The sequence below is a fragment of the Bombyx mandarina genome, chromosome 11 (genome assembly GCF_030267445.1).
Source record: "Bombyx mandarina strain Sakado chromosome 11, ASM3026744v2".
In the NCBI taxonomy this organism is placed as follows: Eukaryota; Metazoa; Arthropoda; class Insecta; order Lepidoptera; family Bombycidae; genus Bombyx; species Bombyx mandarina.
Genome location: NC_143218.1, coordinates 8,547,550 through 8,553,170, shown reverse-complemented (window position 1 = coordinate 8,553,170; position 5,621 = coordinate 8,547,550). Strand labels below are relative to the sequence as shown.

Here is a 5,621-nt window from a genome sequence, read left to right as displayed (position 1 = left end):
TTTGGCTGCTGTTGCCCCGCGAAACGGAACGCTGCGTTACAGTGTAATAATAATCAACATCAACTTTTACAAATTTAAACCGAATTAAATTTTGTTTCAAATGTGAAGGGTAGATGACGCTGTTCTTAATTATTTCAGAATTTAAAATTAAAATCTGAAAGCCTTGAAACATCAATCCGCATAAATGTAATTTAAAAACTACAGTAAGAGGCTTAAATAAAAAGCTGAACTTAACTCAGCCTTAATTAGAATTTTCTTCGGAATTCAATAGTAAAGTTCAAGTTATTTTGATGAAATCAAAACCGAAATATTCATAGCATCTTAAACAATCACCTACGAATAAATATTAGTTATTATATTATTTATTATTCGTAGACAATCACAACGGTTTTATAGTTTTGGGAAGGGATTTTTTGTAACGCCATCTCGTAAAGTATTTCGGTATTACATTACAAAACAAAATTGTTTCTCCAACAGTAACAACAGTACTTGCTTCGGCAGTACTTAAACTAAAATACTAACAGTAACAACATTAACGTTATTTAATGTATAAACCGTTCAATAAGAACTGCAAACTATCCCCTTGAAGCTACAGTTTATGTAGGAATAATGACTTTTTGGCGGGAACGCGAGGTGTGAAGTTGTGTGATTTGTTTTAATTTGTCTATTTAGTGTTTCTTCGGGTTTCAATGTGTAATAATAGTGGTTTATTAACTGTTTAATATCTGTGAAAGTGCACAAATGTGGGAAAATTAAACAAAGCCGCTGTACGTAACTTCTCGGTTTCCTCCAAAAAGTCCACTGAGATCTTAGTAAATGACCACCACCATTTTACTGAGATTATATTTCATTCCATATCATGTCATCTAATTTCATTTCATCCCATTTGATTAATGTCTCAAATTAATCATCTTCATTTCATTTCACTCCATAATATCACATTTCATTTCACTCCATAATATCATTTTTCATAAAAATATGAATATAAATTAAAATAAGACATGACTTAAAGGTCTCAGTTACCAGGTCATAAAATCCATTACAAATAGGAATAATTCCAGCGCACCCTGGCGGCCGTAGATTACCATTCTCGAATATTTATAGTCTGTGGCATGTCACTTTTTACATCGAAAAAAGTCAGGATCGAAATTTTTGAGCGAGCCATAGTTTGTGGTGATAAAATTAATAATTTCAAGTAGATTGATTGTTGTAATTGATATAACTAGTTAATATCAGTAAAATAAAGTTGTGAGTGATTGATATAATATACAATTTAGGAACCAGAAGTACCGTAGAATTAAATAAAATTTCGCAACCTCAAAAAACTGTTCTGCTCACAGTAAACACAGTCGGTAGTCTGGCGCTCCGTTTACAACGTCAACGGGATTTTTGAACGGAACTTGGCGCCAGATTCTACCGAATCTGTGGATACTATAAAAGTATAATATTCGAAGTATTAATTTTGTAATTCCTTTTACGGCTGTGCAAAATTCGTAACTGGTTGCCTACTGTAATTTCCGGTCGCACTAAAATGGTTTTCTACGTAATTTCCGGTACTCATATGCCTGTATCGTTATCTTCAGATCAATATGCTTGCTCCTATTTCACAGACTATAAAACGAGGAAGGATAGCGCGATTTTGTGTGCGATTAAATATATAGGAATTTAATTCACTAGTAAAATGTCTGAATAGACAACGACGAGGACTTGTTTTATTTTCTTTTGTTTGTTTATTGGGGATCAACAAAATGTTCCACATTAGACCTTATTAAATAACAATGACTATCTATCTCATATCAAAATATGACACGGAGACTATTCTCCAGAGCGCGTACTTGCAAAATATGCAAGTCGAGTAAAAGCTTTTTTATTATTGCTTAGGTCGGTGGTTGAGCTCACGGCCTACTTGATGTTAAGTGATTATCGGAGCCCATAGACATCTACTACGTAAATGCCGCCACCTGTAACCTTAAAGAAGATTTTGAAGAAGATTCCATAAAATAACATTTTGATAAAAAAAAATTTGATAAAAGAATAAAAGAATATCTAACAGGAAAATAGAACCAAAGATTTGTAACGCCAGAAGCACATAATATATTAAAAATTATAGCTTTTCAGTGTACAGTGGTCGAAGAATTCCGCTGCAGTTATTACCATGTCTAATTGCTGGGTTTGAGCGCCCGAGACTCTTCAACGTAACTTATTTGGTGTAAAACGAGAACGATTTTACTCAACAATGATTTATGGGTGCAGATAATGACGTCGACTACAGGGGATTCGAACATTTGTTTCGATTATTACTTTAGGATTTATTAAAGAGATCTCAACGCGACTTTCCATTGGTTTACAGAGAGTTGCAGATAGAGAAACACGGAGCAGTGTCTGGACTGGAGTGGTACTTTTCCTCAGTAGGTCTCTTGACACGGGTGCTGTCCGCGCCAGTACTTCACGCACAAGCGGGGACTACGAGGTCTGCGGGGGGGTCCCACCACCATCGGCGAATCGAGCGACGAGGGCCGAACACAGACAGCGACACACAACACAACGGGAACGATATAGAATCGCGCGCGCGACTCGCGGCTGATATTTTAATTATACTTTATATACAGTCCACCTTACAATAAAACCTCAAGAACAATAAACTTACTTTTACTGAGCTACCGAACAGGTGCTTATATTCACTCTTAAACAGAAGTAGGGGGATGACTTGCTGTCCAAGACAAAGATAATCCTACTAATGGCGCATAATAATCGGTTCAATAATTTATGACAGTTCTTCAAGATTTTGTAGATATACTTCTTGCAACTGAAGATGGAGCGACGACTTGCGCAAGGCGGCTGGCAGTAACTGGAAGCGTAGAACCGAAGATCGGGTTCAGTGGCGAACTTTGGGGGAGGCCTATGTCCAGCAGTGGACTGCCGCAGGCTGATGATGTTGATGAACTGAAAAGATTGATGTGTAGATATTAAAAAAAAAAACCTTTTGTGTTCATTTGCGTTAATATTATTCCTTTGTTTATTAACTCTTCATTGGTTTTTGCATTCAGTTTCCAAAAGGCATTGGACTTGTATAATACAAGATTTTATTTTGTGGCTTAACCAATAGAGCCCGCAATGCGAAATACGTGATCGATTTTTTTCACTTAACGATTGTTTGTGGTTTAAAAATTGAAACAATTTCATTGGAATCGATTGAATCAGTTGTTTTGTTATTTAATTATGTTTAAAGATACGGTGGGTAGTTCCATGAAGACATTGTACTATGTATTTAAATGTCAGCATTTTCACGAGTAGGTGAGCTAACAGTGACGCCAATATATTACGTGCTAAGTTTCATAAGAACTGGGGTGCGAGGTTTGCCATGCCGATGAAAAAACATCAGTTTAATGTCGAAATATACTAACATAGCTTATCAGGGACAAGTATTTTAGCAATAGCTAACCTTTGCAATAGACGCCTTCAGCTCTAACACTAGGAGTAGGCTTAGGGACCCCGGTAACCGTACTCGTCGAACTCGACAAAGAATTCGACGTGCAAACTAACCCATGCATCAGCCCGCTAAGTTTCTCGCCGGATCTTCTCAGCGGGTCGCGATTCCGATCAGGTGGTAGATTGATTCGCGAAGTAGCTGCTCTTGAGTTGTTAGGTCTCCTTTGGAGGCACTCGGGCAGCTGTTAGCAAATCCCACTCCTCCTGGCTGAGCATTTGCTCGCCCACATCTTCTGGTGAAATTGGAAATTGGTAAGGCCTCCAGGCCACCAGTAATCGCTCATTCAAAAAACAAAAAGGCAAAATTTGCTCTATAGCTCATGATACACTATTTTGGAACAAACTATGTTATATAGGTCTAGTAAGTGTTAGCATTCTATATTTCCATAGCAAAATTAAACATACAGTAAATTTCAAAATATTCAAACAATTTCCTGTTATCCGATACATTTTCCTCTATCTCCTTGATTCAGCATTCCGTGTGTATGCATCAATCGGTTCCGTGAATGGACAGTGTGCTTAGTGCGAGTTTTGTAACGTTCTCACTAGCGAGCCAGTTTGCTCAAATTTGTATGCAATTGGAACAGCGCCCCTAGCGGCAAACGTACTCGGTGTTATTTTGTGAGTGCGAGTTCATATTAACGTTGTGATCTCGTAACCGAGTAATTTTACCGAAATGAGTACTACGAATGACATTTGTGCGAGTGCGTGTTACAAATTAGTGGATTTTAACGTTTCGATCGAGTATTTCTTTAGTAGTTTTATTTTTCCAACTAGAGAGGCAAAAATATCATGCCATAGAGCCTAATCTTTTTTTATGAAAAATGATAATATGGAGTGAAATGGATTTGATTAATTTGAAGCATTAATCAATTGGCATGGAATTAAATGAAATGAGATCAGATAATATGGGATAAAATATAATCTCTGCAAAATGCTGATTATATACTGAGATTTTTTTCAGTGGACCTTTTCGAAGACTTCGAGAAGCTACGTCCAGCGGTTTTGTTTAATTTTTTTAAATTTTCGCACTTTCACAGATACTAAACAGTTAATAAACCCACGTTACTTTGTTATTGCACAGATGGGTGGACGAGCTCCCGGCCCACCTAATCTTAAGTGGTTACCGGAGCCCATAGACATCTACAACGCAAATGCCGCCTCCCACCTTGAGATATTAGTTCTAAGGTCTCAGTATAGTTACAACGGTTGTCCCACCCTTCAAACCGAAACGCATTACTGCTTCACGGCAAAAATAGGCAGGGTGGTGATACCTACCCGTGCGGACTCACAAGACGTCCTACCACCAGTAATTACAAAAAGTAATTTTGCGGGTTTGATTTTTATTACATGATGCTATTCCTTTACAGTGAAAGTCAATCGTAAACATTTGATAAGTACGTATTTCATTAGAAAAATTGATACCCGCCGGCTGGATTAGAACACCGGTGCATTGCAAGATACGAATACACCGGACGCCTTAACCTTTAGGCCAGGACGGTCTCAAAATTACACTTATACACGAAGAAATTTTAAATACGCATTAACTAAGAAACATTAAATAGACAAAATAAAACAATTCACACAATTTAGCTCCTCGCGGTCCCTCCAAAATGTCTTTTCATCTTTTTTTCCTAGTTGTTCAATTGTAAATGAATAAATCAAAATCAAATCGAGTTAACGTTCTATACGGTGAAAAATGAAGAATTGTGAGTGTGAGTTGAGATATGCTACTCGCTTCGCAGGGCGTTTATTCACCGAGAGCAGCAATAATATTATTTCTCGTATATTGGTAGCACGTGATGTTTAGGCATTAGACCGTCTAAATGAAATACAACGTATTTTAACAGCATTTTAATGGGAACCTACTACTTTCAAAATTATTCGGGTAATGTCACGTGTTCAATACTATTTTGTACCTTTAGAATTAAAGTGGCTCAACCCAAAATTCTTAGTTTCTGCTAAACTTCAATATTGTAATACAATAATTGTATTTTTTTAGTTTTTCGGTTTAAACACTTTAAGGCATGCCATTTTATTTGAAAAAGACAGAAAGAGTACTTTGTCCTTTTCTAGACTAAAAGAGACTGTTTAATTTTATAAGCTGATAGAATAATATAGAAAAGAATAAT

At 36.7% G+C, this 5,621-nt stretch overlaps 1 long non-coding RNA gene across 1 annotated transcript; it reads left to right on the top strand.

Annotated features, from left to right (window-relative positions):
• The first annotated feature begins 890 nt into the window (after positions 1 to 890).
• LOC149502001 (uncharacterized) lies at positions 891 to 2,642 on the top strand. Its single transcript, XR_016323772.1, has 2 exons — positions 891 to 1,248; positions 2,351 to 2,642. It is a non-coding gene; the product is annotated as an uncharacterized LOC149502001 (long non-coding RNA).
• The last annotated feature ends 2,979 nt before the right edge of the window (positions 2,643 to 5,621 follow it).